A 25,264-nucleotide genomic window follows, 5' to 3' on the forward strand; every position below is an offset into this window, starting at 1 on the left:
GACACCTCCTATCGAACACTCTAGACACCATAATGGCAACTGATTAGCAATATCAGGTAAAATCCACGAGTTAATCAAAGGCACAGAGACGTTGGCGCGCCAGGAACAGCGCGAAGGGTGTACGCCAGTTCTCGCCCCGATAGTCGAGAGAAGAGCTTGCGCCAGTTCGGTTTGCGTTGCACGGAGAGACGCGCGCCGCGACGCGACGCGCGGCGCCGCTTCGTTTCTTCGGGCCAGGTGACCCTTTTCGTAGTGGCGCGCGAGCACCCGGTGCCAGTTTCGTTCAACTGTTCGAAGAAGTATCATCTCGGCGCGGTCGTCATGATTCGTCATTTGCCTCGAACACGTTACCATCTACCCTAACAAAAGGCACAATATTCATCTCCCTACAGATCTCTGGAACTTGATCAATTCCCCAAAACATTAATATCCAAAACGTAGCTTGTCCATTTTTCCACGTCCTGGATAATTCTCATCGAAGAACAATCTGAGAAAGTGACTTCGAACGTTTGAAAAATATTTTCCTGTACCTAGTGTGCATGTTGGAAGAGATGTCCCATTCAGGAATCTCTAGCAAAGTGTCGTCGACGTGCAAGAATCCGAGTTTCGAGGACCCCTCGCGACCCCCAACTGGTGAATCGCGATGAGCCATCGCATTTCGATGACAAACTACACAACTTGTTAGGTTGTCAGTGATGTTTACGGTGATATTTTGAGTAATACTTGGTGCTTCCTAAGAAATACGTGTGTTCAGTTCGATGTGTCCTCGTAAGCTTCGCAGAGTCGTATGGAGATTGGTTCCATGTTGACGTCCTTTGACCTGTCACTATTCCAGGAGACCAAAACCGTGACATTCCTTTGAGGTGTTTCCGCCGAATCTGTGCTACGCCTCCGAGTTTACGTACAGTTGATCTTTGTTTCGAGTGAAGTGAAGACATCTTGACAGACAGCGAAGATTGCTGCCTCTGTTCTAGCGACACTTTGACCAGCTCGTGAAGCGAGAATCATCGATGAGGGCCCAGTATATGGAGGAACTGTTTGGCAAGCACGTCGTTGAATGTTCGAAGTGGTTGGATAATGTGAGCTCAGAGTTCGCGGAGTGTCGATAGAAAACAGTTTCTGACTGGTGAGAATGAGATCGGTGGGTTAACACGCGGTTGAACAATAGTAATTGTCGCGGAGCCGCGACAATTGTTCTCGATTAATCACTGCAACCTGCTTGGGCTTCTAGCTTTACGACCGCCAGCAAACTTTGAACTTCTTCGACGGGAGTTACGGTGAGTCAGTTTGAAATTCATGCAAGATAAGGAAGGCGTGTTTCCCTCTTTTTAAAGGAACCGTGCTCCTGGCGACAATTTGAGTTAGTTGAGCGTGCGAGGCACATTGTCACTGGGAACTTTTGGGTCATCCATTGTGGTCTGAATTCTTGCGCCTCCAGTGTCTGAATTTTGTGTACGATCGGTGGCTGTTGTGTGGGTGGAGGCAAAAGATGGAGGTTTCAGTGGTTGCCAGAATTGATGGGTTTTTATTTTTGTTAGGGTGTCTTGTGATTAAAATTCATCAGAGTTACCATTCTGGTAATCCACAATTTCACGTGCTCCTATCCAATACGTAGGAGCTTGGTTTTTATTTCTGTAGTTAGATAGTCGAACGTGATATGATCAGTTTTTCTAATTTGACGATACGAGTAATTTTAAAGCTTGTTGGCTGTGAAAATTCAAAATGTTTTTATAATGTATAATTTTTGTTATTTGTGGTCAAAGTTATTCTTCGTACTTTAAAGTCTTTTTTAAGAAAATTATAATCAATGTTTTAATTTTTTTTTCTTCTTTTGATTAGAGTAAAATTTACGTAAAAAGACGTGAGAAAATTTGATCAATATCATCTTGGAGTGACAAAACATTTGACATATCGCGCATTGCCAGCTTGCCTCTTTTCTGGATTACATGGCACAGAGGTGTTATCTTTCGTAAACTTCATCTAGACACATATGGAAGCGCACCCTTGTCAATTTTGACGGAAGCTGGATATATCATCTTGTAAATGCTATCCATTCAGAGTTTAAAAAACGCAAATTTTGAGACAGTTTAATTTTTGTCAAAATATGTTTGGTTCCCTATACTTCTTTAAGAAATAAGTATATTTTCAATTTTTATCATTCGTTTTTAGCACCTATTCTTAACCATCTTTCTGGTCGATTAATTTTCTTTTTTAAACATTGTGATAACTATATACTGAGTCACTATCTTATTATAAAATGAAAATTTTTTCAATTGTTTCAAATGAAGATTTTATAATTATAGAACTCCATGAAATATTTAGTTAGTGGTAGATTTTTTTATTGATAGGGTATCTACCTCAAATATGATTTCACTTTTTATTCAAATAGTTCTTCTCAAAATTCCTTTTTATGAAAAATATTTATGTGTATTTTATTTTAATTCTTATACGTTGATATTTATTTTCTGCAACTGATCCTTGCTGACATCTGCTTTCGTTCAGAACTGTAAAATACGTCGCTAGAAAATCGAAACATTAACTCTGACATATGATATTGATGTCTTTCAAATACTGCGAATATTTCTTTGCAAAATTGCCTCTATAAAACTGATATTTTCCTCTTTTGCCTGTTGTTTTCCTCGGTAACGTTGCATTGCGAGAAACGTTCCCTGACCTCTGATCTGAATTGAAAATAGGTCCATGTGTACCTTACAATCTCTTCTCAATTATCCGAAATTCAAAATAAGAGGCGCGTGATAATCTGTCGAATCCTCGACTTTTCATCTCAAATATCAGTGAACTAAATTCCACAATCCAATTAGTACGAATTTTTAGGATATTTTCAGATGAGATCATAAAATCCTTTCGTTTACCAACGATGCGCGAACATTTACGAATCCTTTCATTTAATTTCCCGATTAATAAATAAATCAAATAAAAATAATTTCCAAGGCAAGCCAAACCGATTTCACGTGCATGAGCTGATCGAAATTTCAAAGATTTATTTTAAGATCTTCAATGTCACCACGTCGAAACAGCAAAATATTTAAATGAAAAATAGTGCTCTGTACCTTACTTGCTCGAAATGAACGAATTCTGCTCTGTTAAGCTCCAAAGCCAGCAAAAACAGAGAGCAGTAGACGCAGTCCTTTGATCCCCGAACGAGGACACAGTTGGATTGAACGGGTTAAATGATAATTCGAGCAATAAAGCGCGCAAACAACTACGGGAATAATGTGGAGGGAAGGGATACACATAAGTTATACGCGGAGTAGGTCGTATTAGATGTTCCATGAAAATATTATGTGCGCCGTTCGTATCTGTATGCTAGCCTCGATTCAGGTCAAATGTAAAAAGCTCGTATTGCGATTCAGCAGTTAACTACGAGTCTACGACCTGCATCTGGTGTTCAGATCGAGCGGCCACGCTCGCCAGAAGCAGCGTTTACATCTGCATTTACATTTATATGCGCTCGAAGGCGCAGATAACTTCCCTCCTCTTTAGATCGCGTATTAAAGTGTTCCTGTATCGACACAATAGGCGTCGATACGATTGCGATTGTTCCCTGTAAAGTTCTCTCATCGAGTTCTCTAGCCTGCTCTCATGAGTGCTTTTCAACTCCTGCTCTGTTGGATGCATAATGAATTTTCTATGCACTGCTTTGGTCAGTCGTTCCTGCTACCCAATGTTTGCTTAGATTTAGAGTTGTTCATTATTTTATCTGCAGCGATGATCACTGCTCGTGATATTGTTATTTTCGAGTGTTTTTGATTCTTTGATTGTATTGCGTTTAGGAATATTGAAAGCTTCTTTGTTATCCAGTTTTACAATGCAAATTTTTGGAAAATGATTCGTGGAATAGAGAGTTTGATTTTTTGAAACAAATAGGAAGAGGTGGGTGTACAGTTTTTTATGAATTTGTTCACGAAAGTGTATTAAATTTAGATGCAGCAGTGAGGTTGAGGAAATTGGTCAAGAATTGAATGTAAAAGGTGGAGATAAAGTAGAGAGAAGAAAAAATACATCGTGATAGCTTTCACATGTAATTAATTAGCTAACATTGAATGCATCTGTGAGTCATATACTGAAGTGTTTCATTAGAGAAACTCGAGGCTTCTAAATATAAGATCTCTCGAAGCTAACTAAAGTTTGATTACTCTGAAATTTAATCACAATTTTATAAAAATTATTTAGTTTAAGAAACACGTGAATTTGATATGCAATCAACAATAAAACATGACTGTCATATAAAAAAGATGTATAAGAATAATCTAAAAGAGATTTAGAAACTTCAGTAAGGTTAACGACTTATTAACCTCAGGTTAATACCAAGTCGAGAGTATAGACCAATATTCTCATCCTTTTATTATATAAATTTTTTAAGTACTCCTTGACCTTATCTCATAAGTTTTCCCTTCTTGCCCTTCGAAAATTTGGGTCACCTTTCACACATAATCTAGACCCAAAAAGATGAAACTAAATATGAGATAGAAATTACGTAGATTATGTTCTTCATAGAGATGGTTTCACCACTTTGTGACCTGGGAAGGTCTAAACTCCTCTCAAAATCCCCTCATTGTGGATGAATTTACTCAGTAGCTAAGCGTAGAGTGCGTCAGAAGGATTCCTCGAGTAGGTTTCTGCTTAGTTATTAAAGACGATGATTAACGATTATTAAATAATTTAAGTATTTCAGTAATACACAAGTACTCTTCAAGTATCAAAGAGACCAATTATATAAAAATTCAATACTTCAAAGCCTTAAAGGGAGAAACTGTTCTACCATAAAAATTAAAGAACATTATTCGTCTGAATAATGACCCACTAAATTTGTCTCGTAAAACTGCAATAATTGTAGTCAGTTCGAATGGAAAAGTTTCAGGTGATAATTTGCCTCTCGGTTCCATACTAGGTGTCTAACAACGTTCAGAGAAAGTGTCCTGGCAATATTTCTATCTGCGGAAGTGGACCAAGGTTCTTTGCTCTAGAAGGGAAAATTATTTTAACGGCAGTCTCGAGGAGCATTTTCTCCCCGAATTTGAAGCAATCAAAAGGGTACAAATAAATGTAAAACTCTCCTAGTTCCGTCGTATTTCGACGAAAAGCGTTTAAAATCATGAAAATGACGTGTTACTTTTTCCTACATTTCAATTTCATTTAAGAACGCGACAAAACACGGTGGTTCCGAAAGTTTGATTTATGTTTTCGCTATTTCCTTCGTTTTGAAGTCGTTCTAATGCGCTGTGCTTGCGAATTCTTCGGTTATATTCACGATAGTTTGGAGCTTTCAAGCATTCATGAGCTGATCTGAAGTTTTTTAGCTACAGTATTTACATATTGATGTTTGCTTATGAAACAAGATGCAACAATCTGCGTTATTGGCACAGCAGAGAAAAATAGCCAGTTGAAATAGTTCTGAATATTGATAAAGATTGCAAAGATGAAATATTTTTATAATAGCAGTAGCTTTAAATAATACTTCGAATGTATAGTATATACAAATACTATTTAAAAATGAGAGGGTCAATATAATTTAACATTATTTCAAATTTCATTCAGCTCTGATTAGTAGTATAAGTAAACCATTTAGTATAGTCTGAGGGAAAAGCGAGGAAAAATAAATCTTTCCTGGAAATGTTCACATATAGTTCTCGTATTATGCTTTAATTTCATCTTTCAAATAGATGATTATTTAAAGTAATATTGTCTATAAATTATTTTGTATTTTAGTACCGAAAAGGTGACTGGTCTCTAAAACGAAAAGTTTCATTATACAAACAGTTCTGCCACTCTAAGCAAAGCACTCGACTAATACAACTCAGAAAAGCAATGAAGTTTGCTTTTAATTTGCTCTGGCTGGTATTACCTGTTCCTCGATTTAATCCTATGTTATTTATTTCTGTTATGCATGCATATTATTTGTTGTATTTCTGTATTTTCCTCCACCTGCATTGCATTTTGTTTTTCATAAATAGAAGTCAATTTTGAATAGTTTGAAATCATTTATGCTAAAGTGGGTTAAAATACTTTTATCTCAAAGTTAATATTTTCAACAATAGTTACATTATTTTTCTATGTTAATATAAAAGGAGAAATAAACAAATAGAAGCTCAGTAGTATAATCACGAATAGATTATTAAATCCACATGTTTGAATGCTGTAGAAAATTCATTTTTCGTACTAAAATTAAAGAAACTAAATAAGAATTAAGAAACAGTTAAAAGAAAAAAATATACGACAGTAATATTCACCACTATTTAATGTTCTAAATATATGCGGGCGATTCTGTGACTTATTTATGGCAACTTAAATCCTCCAATTAACAAGGATATCACTATCTTAATTTAGAAATCGCTCGAAATTTTCGGCCATTATTTAAGTACCTCTAACAATTTTAATTGTGCATGAAAAGTTTCATGAGCCACCCCCCTAGTACCATGAGAGTATCCCCTTCAACAAATTGGGATTAACGTGACAGGTTGATTAAAAAATTGTACATTCACTCAATCCCAGAATACAGTTGCGAAATTACAAAATCGTTTTCCTATGAAATTTCTGGCTATCCAATAACCTAAAAAACATTTTAATGGTCTCATCAGAGTTCACTATTTCATCGCGGAAATCCATATCGTTCTTGACAAGTTCCAATAAAGACGCGTGCGAACACGCCGCGGAATGCTGGCACGAAAGAGTACGAGGAGGGAAACTGGAAGGTCCTTTCACAGCCCCTAACACGAAACCGCACTTCAGTGGCATTTGCGTTTTAACGCGCAACGCTTTTACTACGGCCAAATTGCTCCCTTTCTTTCGCCATCCCGCCACTGATCCCACCCCAGCCCCGCAGATTATTCGATTTATTTCAACTTGTTTTCAACTGGTTTCCCCTTCCTGGCCACTGCAACCTTTGTCTGGGGTACACGATACGGTGTCCAATGGTTTAGTCCTTGTTCTCAGTGAACGCAACTGGCTAACTGGCACAACTAATCAAGATACTTGATCTTAATTTACTGTGTATGGATACTGAAAATTAGTGTCGATTTGACTGACTTTTTGTGTACATACACAGTAAGTCACAATTAATCGAATCGACACTAATTTTTAGTATCCAGTAAGCTACTAAATTACTCACTAGTAGACTAAATTATTGGACGTGGCTACAACTGGCCAACTGATACAATTGACCAAGATACTTGATCTTAACTTACTGTGTGTGGAAAAATTAGTGTTGATTTGACTAAATTACTGGACATGTCTGTTCCAGATTTACAATTAAGTGTCTTTTAGCTGTTGATAGAACAGCATGAAATTCTAGGGAAGCCAGTATATTGATAATGCTAGTGGAAGAAACAAATAGTCGTATTTGGCATTTTGGGCTATTTTGGGGGAGTGTTGGAAGTGCCTTTGCAATAGAAAGTGAGTTGTGAATTGAGGTTTTATTGCTTGGATAAGCGGATGATTTAATTCTTTGCTTTTGAAGCATAATTTTATAGGAGCACCCAAGTGCTTCTTTTATATCAGTGCTATCTTTTGGTGCTGTAAATTTTTTATGTGGGGTAAAAGGGTTAGTTCCGATTTTACGATTACTGATTTTGAATTATTTTTATGTAATGTGGTGTGAAATGAAGCAGTGCAGGATGAAGTAAATTGGGTTGGGTCGACTGTCGCTCAGAGAACGCAAAATGTGGAGGAGTAATAGTTGTCATCGTGTACATTTTGTCTCATAAAGTAATTTTGTTCATAATTTGTTATATTAAACGTGACTGCGTAATTAAAGGAGCTTATTTTTTCGAGAGGCACTGTAATCTATTTAAGAGGCCTACATTTTGTTTTACCTGTTTCAATTTGAATTACTACATTTAACTCTGCCCACTTTTTTAAATTCAATTATTAAAAAATAGAATATCAGTAGAATTTAAATGTCTGGGTTTAATAATCCTGCGCGAGCAAATTTATGAACCACTGCAAAGTGAAGTCAAATAAAACCCCTTCCTGGTTAAATTAGGATCCAGTCTAGAAGAAGTAAAAGGGAGAATAAATTCAGTTACAGAATTTTTAAAACTCTCTTTTTCTACGTGAAATATTTGAAAAATATTACCTATTGTCACTTCCATCTTTAGAATTAAAGCAGAAAGAATTGACATATGAATGTTTCAACCTTTTATAACCCTATGTCCAATATGGTAGGGCATCGATTTTCTTCCAACGAGTAATATATTCTGTTCGACTGGACATTGGCTTTATACTATAGGAGCAAACACTGTTTCCTTTCTATTGAATTAATTCAGTCGTACTGGAATAAATTTGAAAAATAATTTCCAACTGTAAAGAATTAAGTCTTTATAAATCAGAACGTTAGTTCCACACAGTGAATCCTGAATTACAATAAGATAAATATTTTAATAATATTCATCTTATAATACATCTACACTGTGATATGTGGATATAATACATTAGATTAGGAAATACAATAGTATTCTTTATGAAATTATGTTTACTGATATTTTCTTGTAAGTAGGTAATTATTTCTTCAAAATGTATTTCTAATCTTATGTAGTATACTTCTATTTCTTATATTACGATTCACTACAACTAATGTAGTAAAAATATGTCTATTTTCATATTTACACAATGATTGCAGAAGTTATTTAATCTCAGTTCAAAGTACACATTTATCGAATTTAATAATACTTTTAAAACGACGCTATAAAGAGGAACGTATTGTATATGCAGGAATAAGCTATAAGGAACTGTATACGAGTCACAGTGTCCTCAAGTTAAAGCTCTCGTATATCCCAAAATATATCAATTTTTAGAGTGTACATAAATTTCGTGACTGCACCTTCGCACGGCACATTTTCCTCCTTTTACTACATGCATTTATTCCGTGAAATATTACCTCGCTGTTATAAATCACTCGGCATAAAACAATTTTCCATCGAGCGTCAGCTCCAGCAGAACTAGTTGAACGTTGATCCTCCATTATCAGTACCTAATTCCCACATACACCAGCTCGAGAACACGTCAATTCTGCGCGCAGATCGCACAATTACCACACAGTTGCCTCGTAACTTTCTTCGCCTCGTCGTAGCTGGTGCGAGATCCAGCGGGGAGTTTTCGATGAGACACGTTTTAGGGTAGTTTCCACTCCCTGCACCCCTTGTTACGCGTTGGCCCATGTTTCCTGTTACATTAGGTGCGTGTAAATTGCTGAGCATCTGCCACGTTCCCAGAGGCCGCGAGGAAGACATTATGAGCGGAAATACACCACCTTGCATTGAGTATTTGGACATTTCCACATCATTGCAATATGCAAAATAGGACAAGTAAAATTCTATGATATATTTTTGGCTACCAATTTCATTTCAGGGTGCCACAAAAACAGATGGCCAAACTTTCTTATCATATTCTAGACCTTCTAAGGATACTCTTCGTTTTCGAGATATAAATATTTTTCGTTTAAAAAAATTTATAATTTACTCAAAGAAATCGCTGAAAATGACTTCCTTGTTCCATGATTTACTTCTAAGATGTACGAATATCCGCATGCTATTAATGAATCTCGACACCATCAGAAGGTGTTATTAGTTCCCCTAATTCTACGTTCCATATTTGCTCACACAGTTTTTAAATAAAGAAAAAGTATGTATATCTCGAAAATGAAGATTCTGTGTACCCATGTTCATATGACCTTTTTTCATCCTTAGGAGCTTAGTGTATGCACGACGCGATAGTGTATGTACAGAGTTAAATTCGAATTAAAACAGAATACAGTTAGTAATTTTCGTAGTGCGTGGGTGCGTGCACATGGGCGAATTTTCGGCGAGATGTGACCCTAGCTAGCATTTCGACTCGTTTAAATCCACTTTAAATCCGCGCGGAACAGTCGAAAAAAACCCGCCTCGTTACAGTCGTGGCAGCGGTGTTGGTTTTAAAGCCGGCTGTTAAATTTTCATTCGATCGTATCGGTTTTAAAGGGCGCACGTTTAGGGAGGATTAGATTGCTCGCTCTTTTTTTCCCGATCCCGTTACGGGATGTGTGAAAACGATAAATATCTTTGGATTAACGTCCGCGTTCGGTGAGCCGAATTAACGCGTGCTTTTTGCGTGTAATGCTTCCCAGTGTGCGTTTTCGCGTTTGCAATGACGATAATAATCGTATTTTCGCTCTGTTGGTATTTTTTTTGGAATAGCTAAACCTCCATTGTTGGTTGCGATAAGACGGGTTTTGCATAAAGTAATAGTCATTTTGTTTTAGTGATGTTGATAAGGAATATAAAGGGGAGAAGTAGATAAGGGAGAAATTGGTTTGGTGATTCGAGAGGTATTAGTACTATAATTATTAACATTACTAAATATTTTTTTATAGTGTTCTAGGTACTTTTCTTAGTTCTAAATTTCTTACATTTGAACTTTTAAAGTATAAACTGCTTCTCTTCTTTACGTTAGAAGTAATGCAATTTTTATATCTATTTAAGATTGTGTATTCAGTGAATAATTATATGAAGTGCTTGATAATAAATGTCAGAAATTTTTAAGAACTATTCTACATTTCTAGAGACATACAATTGCATTGCGGTAGAACATACAAAGGCATAATATTAAGCCAGAGAGGTACAGAGACAGTACGTACATACATTAACATTCACGAGTTCCCTTAGATTTACAATAATAGTCCAAACATAATACAACAGGTGACACATCTATTTTCAAGAAAACAGAACTTCAGCTTAAAGTACCTACATAATTAGATTAGGTTTGTCGAAATGTTGCATAATTTCTTCGAGCTGTGTACTTCCTGGTTTCAAACATAATTTTAAATCCTTTTCCAACATTTATTTTAAAATGTTATATTTGAAATTATATTGCATACAAGAAAGAACACATAAACTAAATAAAAGGTAGAAAAGCATAACGTTTCGACAGATCTAAAACGTACCTCTTTCACGGTGCATAATTATCAGAGAAAAGTGCTACAAAAAATCTCAGCACTGTACCTCAACGAATTACACCACAGGAAAATTTGTCGTATAAATTAAAGATACCATAAATCATGCAAAATATTCCGCGTTCCCTTTATTTTCTCTTGGTTCAAATTAAGCTACAGATATTTAACCACGTGCTTATACATTCAAGACAACTAAACATGCTATCCTCTCAGAGAATGCATTTACATAAAAAGAAACGACATGTTATTTGTGAGAATGCAGTTTGCCCGACCAAGAATATCCTTTCGCCTTTTCTTTGCTATACAGTAGTTCTCTTTTCTAGGACTCTGTGGCGTGCAGCACAGCGATTCTTTTCTATAAAATGTTGATCCTGAGGTTTCGAGCCGCGTTTCCGGTTTCCTTTCGCCTCGACCCGCGAACGTGCGAATTGGTAACAGCACGGTGTTTGCATGTGGACCCATTGAATTTTATGAATATTGTTGCCGCATCGCGGATTGCAATTCCCGTCATGCACGCTGTTCGAGGCGCTGCTTTCGCGAGACATGAATTTGCAAACGACCCGTCTTCGCTCCCTTTTTAAGTACACAAGGAACTGCATCGAACATTTCGTTCGCCACGTAAGAATTTTCTGAAAGAATTTCTGCAATGTGCACATCTTTTGGCAAGAGCGAGTTAATGTTACCTCGCGCTATCTGCAAAGAGGTGAGAGTTTCAAATAGCTTCTTCAACTTTATTGTTAGTCGATTTAGTTTCTCAAGGAGTGGTTAAGGAGCTATGTTAAGGGTGCATTTGTGAAAAATTTATTTGGGTATGAGTAACACTATATTTATACAGGGTGGTCGACAATTGGTACAATCGATGAGGGGGTAATTCTAGATAAAAAATAAGTCGAAAATATGGAATAACATTTTTTCATATGAGGGTTGGTTTTTAGAGAAAATCGACATTAAATATTCTCCGCATACGTGTGTACTTAACTATGTCTTTATTTAAGGAATCTCGCTTTAGACTATTATCTTGGCTCAAAGTTATGTTTATTGTACTGGGTAATCGAGAATAATAATCAAACTGTTAGTTTATTAATTTCCAATTACAAAATGTTTGCAACTATAAATATAAAGGTGGTCATAAAACCTGAAATGTACTGCATGGGTTTACAATATTTTTTAAAAGACAATAATTTCAATTACACATAATTCAGACTTAGATACTTGGATATATTTATCCCAAATTTCAGAGAATGCAATAATGTAACAAAACTAAATTAAAATAGAGGGCTAAATAAAGATATTAATAAGTGTATAAAGACCACAATCTCGATCTTAAAAAAGTATTGAAAGTAACCCAAAGTTTATATTGCAACCCACAGTAATTCCATCAAAGTCTTTTCTCAATACTTAGAGTTCATTCTGGACAGTTATTTAACATGGAAAAAATTGCTGCGGGAGCCAGGAGTTTCATTTTTCACCCCGATCATTTTAGATTACCCGCGGATCGGTCTATCCACCAGACTTCATTATCGGCTTCGCAAGATTTTTCCTCCGTGTAATTCGATTGAACGTGGATTAAGAAGTATCAGTGTGTAAAACTCTTCGAGCGTGTTGTTTTGTTTTGAAGTCACGAAAACGGGCGAAATCGTGGCACGTTTGTTTTTCTCTCGACGTTATTTCTCATCTGAGGGGAAAGACGGGAGGCACGTCGCGTTATAAAGGATGAAAAGTTCGCAGGCAAGTCAATGTATACTCGTGTGCTCGCAAAAAGAGTAGGAGTAAAAAAAAAAAAATGGAGAAATAAATTTATTACTGCACGTGAACTATATTTACACATTACTCTCACGCTTGTTTCATAGCATGTATGCTTGGCATACTTGTCTAACGTTGAGGGAAGGCGAAGTTTTCCACTAAAATATTAGAGTTTGTCCATCAAAGGAAAATTTCAGTTGAAATATGAAAGTGATACATGTTCTTCATATTACTTTGGTTCTTTGTGCTTTTACTTAAAATCCACGATTGTGTTTATAATGTACGAAACATGTAGAATTTTATTCCGTTTGTAATTATAACTTTGCAGTTTATTTGTGCAGAAGGGTCAAGACAGCATAAAATTAAAAAGCAATAAGAAAGAAGTAGAAGACGAAGAAAAATAGCTAGATAAAAAGTAGTAAAAATAATTAAGAAAGTAATTATAAATAATACAAATTTTCTTTCGAAATATATTTGCATCGTTTACATTGGGAATTTTATTATTTTCTAATTACATGTATGAAAAAGGAAATATATAAGTGAAATTCTAATTACATCTAATGTAACTAGCCTTAATAAACTCAAATTATTTTCACAGTGTAGTACATGTCTAATGTATAGGAATAATGTTCAGGAAACTTTATATTGTGTCGAGTTTAAACAAGTCCGCAATGCGGGTTTATTTAGTTTTTTCTTTTTTATTTCCTGAATTAGGACAGTTTTTGTTAACTGCCTAAAATTATCCAGTTGGCGATATTCTCGCCGCAATACCAACCCCTAACGTAGCTCTGAAATGTTTTCGTAGAATACTTTTCGCAGAGTGACGTTGATATCGATTCTTTTGTTTTTCCTATAAATGTGTGTTTTCTCACATTCGTTTGTTTGAATAAATTAATATTGTTGCATTGAACATTGATGTCAATCAAACTTACCGTAATAATACGTCTATTTGTACATAAAAGACGCGTTATTCATACGTGTGCCACTTTTGTGCATTATACGGTTTATGAAATCATACATTTAATTATTTAAAGCGAAATCATACATTTAATTACGTGAAGTGAAAATTAAGCTCCACCTTGGCCTCGATTGCCCACGGATTTAATTCTTTAATTAATGCCACCGAACTCGACATAAAATGTAGGTCGAATCTACGATATAATGCTTGCTGCCATTTTTGTAGCCTCGAAGTATTTGTGATGGATTAAAATTCATTACTTAATAACGACTGAAAAGAGAAAAACTCCGGTGCTTTCACTAAATCCAAGAAGACGTCTCCAATATAACTTCCGTACTTTCCTCTTGAAAAGGAAGGAGACAAAAATAATGAGACACTGCTCTCACGAAATGATCCTCATATTGTATAGGATATTCGTAAGACGGAGCATTAGAAGATAAAAAATACTATGTGAATATAGATCTCAAAATGTTTTAACTATTTTAGGTATTATTTAATTAGATCCTAGAAATTATTCAACTGAGACACCTTTCGTTCGATTTCACTAAAAAAGAAACTTTCCTTGGATAATTGTATTTTGTCTGGCAATATTATTTCTTTATCTTATATAGCACCTATATATGTCACAGTTCGCTTCATGTCAAGGTCGACTTTGACCACAGAATTTCTTCAACGATGAAGCAGAAGATGTCGAGGGGGTGGCAAGGGAAATAATAGGCGGGAGGCGAGAAACAAAACACTGTTTCTTACCAACAAACATGAAATTTAATTCCGCGAGGTTTGTCTCGCGAGAATGCTTGCTCGCCTTCGCGGCTTTATAATTCCGAGGTCACGGATCCACGTAGATTTATCTTAGATTATGTCCTCCCTAGCTTGTTTAACGCGGTCGAGCAGAAGGTGTCGTGGTTTTTCATCTTGACTTTCATAATGCCTTGGCAGTCTCATTGCTCCTTGTTTCGTCTGCCGTGTAGCCTTTCACTAATCCACGAATCATTTCTCCTGCATACTTATCTTTTCTCTCGCGTTTCCTTCTTTTCTAGCTTCTCTTAAAATCAACATGAAATAACTATTAGAAGAAGGTGTATAAAAAGTTGACTAAGAATAGGGCGTACTGATCTAACCTTCAATACTTACCTTCGAAATCTGATAAACCACTTTGTAATAATTGCAACACCGAACTTATAGTTAAACGTTTATTGGTAGATTGTCTACTATATAACAGTACTAGGAAAAAAGTAAAAATGCCCAACACTATTAAAGAAAGCTTAGCCAGCAAGAAACATTCAGCCAGAGTCATATCCTTCCTGCAAGAAACCACATTACTGAAAGAAATGATATAAAAGAAAACAAAATTATTTAGTCTGCTTTGTAATGCAATGTAACTGTAAGAAAATTACTTAGATTAAAACGAGAATGTAGAAATAAATGTAATCTCACAAGTGGTCGCTAATTACTACAAGCAGATGCGACATTAAATAAATAAACTAAAAAAAAGAAAGTTGGCAAAGATATGTTATAAATTACAAATACTTTCTTTACATGGACAAGGTCATAAATATTATAAAACGAATGTGTTCTTAATTTTCTAACATTGACAATTGATAGTATCACAGATTACCCTAAACAGTAAGCTACACTTTATTCAGATTAACCTTATCACAATAGCCGTAGCAATGTTTCAACAGCATAAGACAATTCCCCAGCAGCACGATGCATCTTACACACACAATCCACTGAATTTTCATGAAACAATCCGTTTTCGGTTGGCTAAGGGGTTGGGTTCGGACTTATGGTCGATAGTGTACACTAAGGCGGATTATGTAAAGCCTGGGGGTGGCTGTGAGGGGTCCTCTGTTAGCGAGGCAATTCTCTTCGAATGAAATTCTGGACCGTCGCTGGTTCGTTACGGAAAAACGTGCCTCGTTTCCCCATCGTTCTACGTTTCTTACCGTCGTTAACACACTCGCGCGTAGTCGGATTGGTTCCTCTGAGCGTTTCCCTCTGCTCCCTCGCGACCATGTCTTCTAGACTCCAACGCCCCACATTAAAACGCGTCGTATAACCAACTCGTGAATATTCAACGACACCTTTTCGCGGCGCTTGTTTAACGCCGTTGCGCGGCCAATTCTTTGCGATCGTCAAAGTTGAGGAAAACGTAGACGCTGAGGCTCCAGACTGTTCGACTTAATTATGCATTGTTCTCGCGTTTCAACTTTCTGTGAGTGGAATAATATTTTTACCGTGGCTGGTTTGATATGCTTGAAGATTAATTTTTTGGTGTGGGAGGGTTGAGGAATGTTTTTCGTGACTGAGGGTGCATGTGGTGCTGCAGGACTTATACATTGTATAGAGATGTTTGTGAAAGGATGTTAAATGAGACACATTTTAGCTAGAACATTTGTTGTTAATTTAATAGAAATTGATGTGATATGAAATTCGAATAATACAGGACTGCAGAATTATTTTGTTGTAATATTTCCTTTTAATTATTTCTGTAAACTTTTTGGTCTCTTTTTCTGGATCTATTATGTGCATGCTAGAAAGGTCTAGATTTCAATATGATTTTTATATAATTTTTGGAAATTAATAATAACTTTGCTAAGCTTTGTAAACAGGTTGTAAAAAGTACAGAGTACACATAAATACTCATATCAGTTTTAAATGATGAAATATAATAAAAAAAATGTGTGTAGAAGTGAAATTTTAATTTAACAAACACTGTTCATTAACTATTAAATTGTTTTTAACAGTTTACTAATGTATTTCGCTAATGTCGGTGATGTGATTGACTCGTACTACTGAAATACGCGAGGGAAACGCAATATCAAGTGAAAATGGACTATCTGTGGTCAGACGCACTTGTAAGCCAATATAACTGGAAGTACATTTCACTGTATCTACCATTTGATACGTGCAATATTTCAAACGTTATTTTATACACTTTATCTATCTAGTTGATACGTTTGAAAAATCAATCACGTTTGTAGTAACATTATTTAAGATGTCTAGTTGGCATCTTTTATAAGTTATTTTTATTACTTCAGGCACGTTACATTATTATCAAAATTCTTCATAAATATTTCAAACACAGTTGAACTATCTATTTCCTTCTTCGAAACTCCAGAAGTCACTTATTATCCACCGACTCCTCCAAAAGAGCTCTCTACCACCGAGCACTCAAATACAAAGTTCATCGTCGAATGTTCAGTCCTAAAATCGTTCCCAGACCCTAGCACAGCATCAGGCTGACGCTTTTTAGCCGAGAAGTCTAATTATAGTCGGCCAAGTAGTCCAACTAGGTAGTCGAAAAAACAGGACGCTTCGGGCAAACATCAAAGAGCCGCGGGAACTCGAAAGTGCCGTAGTTCGAGTTCAGAACGTTGGAAGAAGTTCGATCTCTCAAGAAACGTACTTTTAATTAAAGGCAGCTCGCTCCCTCTCTAATATCCGCACAAATAAATAGCTGGCTCCGCGAAACAGCTCGAAAGTCTGTCCCCGCGTGATCGAAACGCCTCCTCGTCCTGACTTCTTACTCGGCCATTGCTTTTAATTCGTTCCCCTAGGCAATAGGGCCCGTCGAATTCGTGGAACAACAGCGTCGTGACGGTGGAAGGGAAACTAATTCTACTTTTAATTTCTCGAGATTTCGATGCCGCTCCCTCGAGTGGTCCTTAGAAGGCTGAGGGCCGAGGGCTCCGCGGCGAACTGATTGTACGGGGAGTTAATTTCCTTCGTATCGAGCAGCCTGTAATTAAAAGGGATTCGTTATCTTGCCTTCCTGTAACGAAATTTTCGCTGGATCGCGCTCGGTCGCTGGCAGGGAAGCCTCTCTGTTAACGTCGAGGCAGATGCGCCCTATTTTTCTGGCCAGTGGAGGGAATGGAGGCTGTTAGAAGGGTTCTGTACCTTGGGATAGTTTGGGATAGTAAGCTGGAAATGTGGTTGATGAACGTGTCTTTTATGTGTAATGTTGCTTTGGGTGATGAAAATTCCAGTACTTTTTGATAGTGTGCTGAACTCATTTTTTTATTTCCTTCATTTTTTATTATGTCAGTGTATTTTATTTTTGATAGGGGTAGTTTCTTATTACTTTAGTGTATAAGTAATAATTTTTCCTGAAAGAGTTTCGTGAAATATGAAGATAGTAAGGTTTTAACTGAGTAAAGGGTCAAATTCTCAATTTTTTAAAGTAACTAATTAGTCTTCTATCTAATTATATAGGTGTGTAAATTAATTCAGTGTGCTCAGATTTACTCATTAATAATAGCAACTTTAAATTGAAATATTGACCATTTTGGATAGTTTTAAAAAATTCCTCTCATATTTACACGATTACTCTAAAACAATTAGAATGATAAGTAATTATGAAAGGAAGAGAATCCATAAGTAAAATTTAAATTTTCTTCAAAAGGACCCCGAATTAAATAACCCTCTCATGGGGCCATAGATCAACCTATTCATATTTCAATATCGTTTTTAAAGATACAGAACTCAGAAATTAACTTAATAACTGGTCCACAGAGAACAGATTCATCGAACCCTTCTCACAAATACTTGAACTTTCTCCTATCGTAAAGTCCTCGAAAACTTTGCCTCGAAAGTCATAAGAAAAAGGATCGATAGGGTCCTTAAAGGACTCACCTGGGCATTTAGTACCCCGAAGGTTCGCCTCTCTGTTTTACAAAGAGCTACGTTTCCAGTGTCGCTGTATCTTTCATGAACAAAGACTGAGAGAAAGAGGGAGAGTAAGCTATTCTTTTAATATATTCATACGACCACTTTGCTTTCAATTAACTTTTACTGAATTGTTAAACAGAGCCGCACAGCTTCATTATTAACCTTTTTGGTGTGTGTTTTGAACGTGCACACGAGGGTATGCTTTTCAAACATTTTTCCTCAGCGTCTCTTCTACGTTTCAAAGGTATCAGTACCTCCACCACGACGGTTAAATTTCAATTAATTATTTCTAAAATACCGTTTCAGTATTCATGAATTCTTGACTAACACTGCCACGTATATTTTCAAAATGTGAAGTGGACGGCTTGACACAGTTCGATTATCGATTTTCATAACTCTTTTATTCGTAACTTAGATATAGGAATCGGTGGATTTATTCAGTTGGCATTTCAATTCGAATCGACATATTGATGCATAAATAGTGAACTCTACAAGAGGGTATTTTAAACTAGCTACGCTCTAAGTTTCAGAATGAGTAATAATTATTATTTTTGAAAGAAACTAAGATGTTCGTGTTGAAACTTACAATAAGAATACTTTCATTTATAACATACAATTGCTCGACAGGTACATCTGTTTTTAAATTAGATGTAATTCTCATTCCTCAAGAGGTCAGCCCACTAAACTAATATATTCTTTCCAAGACCATTGTATCCCTTTTCAGCCAGTAAATTACCATTCCTCTGTGGCCATTAGCGCTTGCAGTTAAGTCAGGGTTTACCATGACCTGTACCTGTTACGAAACTTAAGCTAGAACCAATAAGAATTCTCCTGTACTCTGATTGGTATGGCGGTACTTCCCCCAAATGTATTTAAGAACTATAATCTTCTCAAGACAAGACAGATACAAAATAAACACAGTCAATGTCACTTCGTCAGTCAAGTGCAAAAATCATTGCAACTACCGCTTCAATATTATTCTCACTAGGGGGTATAAGGAGAGATTTGAATCAATGTTTATAGTAGGATTCAATCAAGAATTTTGAAAGCCATTTTCTAATGACTTTTGTCGTCAATTAACGCTACCAGTGTCGTCAATATTTTTCTGTTAATCTAAAGTTCAAAGTGGGAGCAGTCGCTTGTAGGACACCCTCAGTTACCTGCTTCTACGAACGCGTACGTCGTTAATTAAATCACCCCTCTGAGTTCACTTCACTGTGCGTGTTCGAGGAAGCAATTTTAGGATAAGCTACACAACGACGCTTTCGAATTTAGGTCAGCGAAGCGACGCAGTCTAATCGTGCGATAATTAGACGAGATTAGGGTTGAAGCGACAAGAAAAAAGGGCCTTTTGATGAACCCTATCTGAACAACTGCGTTATCATTTTCTGATACGATTAATGTACAAAATTATTTCTTTTCATCATTATGCTTTGTTCAATTTTCTGTGCATTTAACGCGTGCTCTCTTTGGCTTTACAGTGAAGTAATAGGATATTGAACATTAATAAAGTATTTTATGAAGTAATTTGATAAAGTATTTTTGGGAACTTACTTTGTTGTTTCATTTTTTCTTTTTTTTTTGAGTATCTAATATTTTTGTAAATGTTCAGTTGTCACCATTGAAACCATAAACTCATGATTTCATTTGTTTCACGAAATGTCCCACAGTCGTCCAAAAACGCATATCATGAAAACTAAAACACGTTACAGTAACTCATTGCCCTCTTTCTACGTTCCCATCGTGTTTCACGTCGCGACGTTATTTTCTTTGTGACTTGCAAAATCGTTACTCTCCCGAGCCTGATTTACCTTCATTATTATTATTTGTTCCATCTCGGCTTGTAGGAGAGCTGCTGAGCTCCATCCTTTTCTCTGCCAAGGACTCATTATAATAATATCGGGCTGGAATATGCATTGAAACGTCAATTTGTATTCAGGTTGATCCAAGTCTGATCCACTCCCCCTCTTTTTCGCGCTTTAATATAGTCAAGGAATACTAGAGTTTCTGCCCACCCTGTGCCTGCTGGAATTAATCCACTCGGCGGTGTGTCTGCTTCGAAACTCGTTAATGAAATTCTGTCGATGTAGCTGGACGATGAAGATTTTAATAACACTTTCCTTCTTTACCTTCACCTTCTCCACCCTCTTTCGTTTTGTTTCCCTTCATCTTTTCAAGGATACGTCAAACCGTAATTAGGGAATGTTTCTGATCCTCTCATCAAACGACCGATAAGTGACAGATGGAAAATTCGTCGATTTCTCTGAAATAATTTTCCGCTATTTCCAATTGGAACGAAAGCTCGGGGCCGAATTGTTTCGCGATGGTTTTTAATTGGGACGAGACGATAAAGCGTGGACGACTGATCGAAGAGCTTGCATGGCCGATACGTTGGATTAAAATTAAAAACGAATGTGTTAATTCCTGCTGGAATATTAAAAGCTACGTCGTCGTTTTTTATTCTGTGTGCCTTGACGCATTGATATAGCGTGGAGCGGTGAATAAGTTAAAGAAGGAGAGATTATTGAATAGCTTCTTTTTGTTTAATCTACTTCTGCTTTTGGTTTTTAGCTTAATTAAATACAAACAGTTACAGTATTAAAGTTGTTTCACGATGTATTAATTGATATTGAAGAACAATTTTTTAAAATAATTCCGTGCATATTGATGTGTGCTTACTATGGGATTTTTGTACGTTTTTATGGACCTTATAGAATGCTGTAGAATTTTATATTAACTGAAGTTTTTCAGTATCTTTTACAATTCGAGCTGTAAAAAGAATAAATTCATTTATGGATAATATTAAAAGGATAAATAAATTTAAAGGAATAAATATTTCAAATACTGAAAATGTACAATAAAGGGATGCAAAAGGCAATCTTGTTCTGGTTTAAGAAAGCATTGTGCAGAGAAAGTATTTAAATTTTGCGCCGACGAGTGCGCGAAAATCTTGTGCGCAGAATCAGGGTCACATGACCTTAGTACGGCGCAGAGCACTTCGCGCATCGCGTTCTTTTTGACGCTTAGTTTAGTCAGTGACTTTCTCGTGTTAAATAGTGTTTAAAAGATAGAATAATTAAGTGAATCTGTGCTATTGTTATCCTGAAGTTGTCATGGAAGGTCCAGAAGACACCACTTCATGTTGTTTTTACGTTTTTCTGTAAGTAATTGTTAAAACACATAATATTATTTATTACTCAGGTTACGACTTTTACTGTAACCAATATGTTAACAAATATGTCATATTACGAACATAATTCGCTTAGATTTATTCGATTTATGGCTTAATGACGTTTCCTTTGTCAATTATCAATTTTTTCCTAGACTTTAAGGAATGAATTATATTATTCTATTCGTACATTGTTTCTTAGTTGCAACATGGCCACAGTCGAATTTGTATTATTTGATACAATTGAAGGATATAATTGCTTAATTTGAAATAAAATTTTTAAATGGTAGAATATTCATTTTAATTATTTATATTAGTTATTTAATCGCAGAAGTTATCATTTATGTGATTTCTAAGGCCTATATTTAACTTTTATGGGTATATCTTTATTAATTTAAAATCAGGAAATATCTTTCAAATATTCATACGTTTATTTTTTAAATTTAACAAATTTTCGTGAACTAGTTTATGTATTGGTGAATAAAAATTCAACAAATAGATACTATTTCCCAGTATCAAAAGTTTACTCGAAGTAAGGTACACATTAAATTAAAAATTTTAATTGAAAGTTATTAACAATAATCGAAATTTAACAGAACACATCAAGCTTAAGAGACCAAATATTCAAATTCAATCCTCATCAAAAAATTCCCTCGCGTCCCCATATCCAAATGCAAAACAAGTACCAAAAATGCAACCACTTCAAAATGCAAAGTGCAAAACATTAATCCGCGATATTTAGTTTGAGCATTTCACGCATGCTTCGAATAATATATCAGTGGGAAGAATAACGAGCCGAAACAGGCTGATATTCCAAAATTTCGCGTGGAGTTTATCGTACGTGGTGGACGACCTGTTTATCAATGAGATTTTCGCGTTGGACGCGTGGTTTGCAGTTTCGACACGTGTTGGTCGTCTGCGATGCGATCTGACGTTCGAGTTTGGTCCAGAAATCCTTGGACGAGATTCCTCGATCCCCGTGGAGTCGCAGGGTGGCGGTAGGGGTTGGAAACGAAGTGCAGAGGCAAAGGGAGAGTCGCGGGGAGGGGCATGTCCTGATTGTACAAAGAGTCGAGAGGCAATCTGATTGATTGGTATGATTCTGGGTGTCCTGAAGGTTCTTGTTCACGGTCGTGAGCGTCTGGTTGATGCTCTTGACGGATCCTTGAAGCGTCTGAATCTCATTAGAGTTGCTGGAGGCACGCAGTAAAGCATTCAGTTGCTAGGAGGATGCATGGAGGTTTCTTATGGAACTATTCGTTTTGATTTGGGATCTTGTAATAGTTATATTTGTATTATTTACTTACTCGAAGAATTGCTCTACTATTTAGAAAGAACAGTAACTATTATGGTATTCGATAAAGTAGTTTTTAATTAATTTTCATTTGAGCGATTTTGTAGTTTTGCTGCTTTGGTCATTCTAACGATTTAGCTAAGAATTATAATAATTAAGTGTTGTTGTAATTTGGTAGAAATTTATCAGTAGAATGGAATTTGTTCTGAATTTGAGCTTATTAGAATTGATCAAATCTAACACACTTGTTGTTATGCTAAAATGTGGTGAATATTATTTTGTATAAAGTTACTTTTAATAATATTACCATACGTTTCATAAAGATTCCTCTATTATAGCAATAACTTTTGCTTACTCTTATTAACATCGTAATTGTCTTAAAAAATTAATATTTTTCAAAATAATGTTATATAAATATATTATCCCTATGCAAAAAATGTGATAGTCTGTACGCTCTTGAAACTCTTTTTAAAATTAACATTCTGGAACTCTTTATCTTTCTTGCTGAAAATATTACAAGTAAATTGCTTGCCATCACTCAACTCTGTTAACATACACGTCTTCAATATTTGCCTTGCAATTTTCCTGGGAAGTCAGTGTCGAACTCTTCTTCAATGCACGTTATCAAACATAGTACAACACCGTGTTTGAAAATCTATTCAAGAGAAGGTGCAGTTTTTCTTCTGTTCATTATTTTTAATAAACCAGTATAGTATCTGCTCCACATTCGATTTATTGATCGCTTTGGTTCCCATCCGAATAAGCTTCTCGTGCTTACAGCATTACGTGAATTTTATACATAAACGTTATTCAAAAATGTTTTATTTTGCTCTGGATCATTTTTTGAATTTAACTTAATTGAAAGTTTCATGTTTGATCCTAGAGTCACATTTTTTTACACATTAATTTGCGCAATACTTTTTATTATATTTGGATAATATAATTACTTTACTCGAAGTATAAGTTTAAATAAAATCAGGTTAAATTTCTACACATTTTTCAGCCTTCTTAACTGACTGTGAATTTATTCTAATTACATTTATATCAAGAGATCAAAAGGAATAGGGGATTGGGGAAATACCCTGCGTTCTACTAACATTTATTCAGACCATTTTCATCTCTGTCGTTATCTGCTACAGATTGTATGCTATCTTCGTGATTCGTGCATTCTCTAACAAAAGAAAGGAACAGAAAAGGAGATACAGAAACTATTCACGAAGGAATAGAGTAGTCGATGATGTATAAGATTACGATGGTTCACGTTCCAAGCATTCAAATGCATCTTACGTTCTTCGCAGTAAAATCGACTGTAAACGAGGTGAATGGGTGAAGGAGCCACTTAAAGAGTCATGTAATCGACACCCTGTTTTGCTTTCGTTTCGTACACTTCGCAACTATGTTACCTCCTCTGTCTTCTTTCGGTTCTACGTTTCGCTGAATTGTACAAAGGGACATAGTTTGTCGGAACCAGGCCAAGCAATTAGACAGAGTTAATTGTTAAATGGATTTGCAGTGTTCTGCGTGGTCTGCACAGATGGCTGGACCTTAATAAACGATTCGTTGACTCGGGTTTCGCGTGGATTTGTATTCAAATCGCGCGCTGACAGGCTTTCGGAAGGAATTCCAGCAGCATTCAGAAATGTCTGTTTTCCATTGGGATTGGTGCAATATCTGTCTGCGGTTAACAAACTTTCGGGAATAGCTCCTTTGAGATTGCTTCGTCTTTTTGGTGACTGTTTCTCTGAGTGCTTTTCAGATATTAGGTTTTCTATCAAGAATCCACGAGAAATATTGTAAAAAAAATTCAGAGAATCGTGGTAATAAATTAACATTAATATTATCTTAATATTAATTCATTCTAGAAGGTGAAATTAGTTTCTTTTTTCGTATAAGTTACGCTTTTGTGTTTAGTAGTGTTTTTTATTCAACATGCAATGCCATTTCTGCTGAAAGAGTAAACACTTTTTTTAATGAGTTTGAAAAATTATTTGGAAGATGAAAAATTGTTGCAGAAAATAGTAGCCTCTATATCAATACTTAAATATACCTATAAATTAATTTTTTTCCAAAATAAAATACTCTTTAATAGTATTCTTTATGTGAGAGGATATCAGGGGAAAAGGAAAGTCTGTAGTCAGACGTGCTTTTCTGTGGTCAGACACAACCAAAATGTATATTTTCTAACTTCTATGTATACTTACATTATTTTCATTAAGTTTTAAGCTTCTGTTGTTTTGCACAAAAAAGAAACAGCAAATACTTTTTATACACATACAATAATAATATAAATTCTTTTAACATAGTAAAGAAATTCATCCCTAAGGCTTTTGAATTTTTAATGAAAGACTTTAAATTCTTCTGGACTTTTCAATCCTACTTTGACTCACTCATTAATTTTATTTCACATTATTTTGTAATTATGCAAATAAATTACTACGAATATTGCACCCAACCCAATGCTCCATTCACTTGCGAAAG

At 35.7% G+C, this 25,264-nt stretch overlaps 1 protein-coding gene across 2 annotated transcripts in view; it reads left to right on the top strand.

The window, feature by feature from the left end:
• The first annotated feature begins 312 nt into the window (after positions 1 to 312).
• Positions 313 to 25,264, top strand: part of LOC143178153 (cysteine-rich secretory protein 3) — a 79,708-nt gene continuing 54,756 nt past the window's right edge. The window contains exons 1-2 of one of the 2 annotated variants that reach the window (XM_076376657.1): positions 313 to 1,277; positions 21,432 to 21,483. The gene's annotated coding sequence lies outside the window, so the exon portion shown is untranslated. The remainder of the gene's footprint in view (positions 1,278 to 21,431; positions 21,484 to 25,264) is intronic. The other variant, XM_076376656.1, reaches the window with a different exon arrangement.

Source organism: Calliopsis andreniformis, chromosome 4, assembly GCF_051401765.1.
Source record: "Calliopsis andreniformis isolate RMS-2024a chromosome 4, iyCalAndr_principal, whole genome shotgun sequence".
NCBI lineage: Eukaryota > Metazoa > Arthropoda > Insecta > Hymenoptera > Andrenidae > Calliopsis > Calliopsis andreniformis.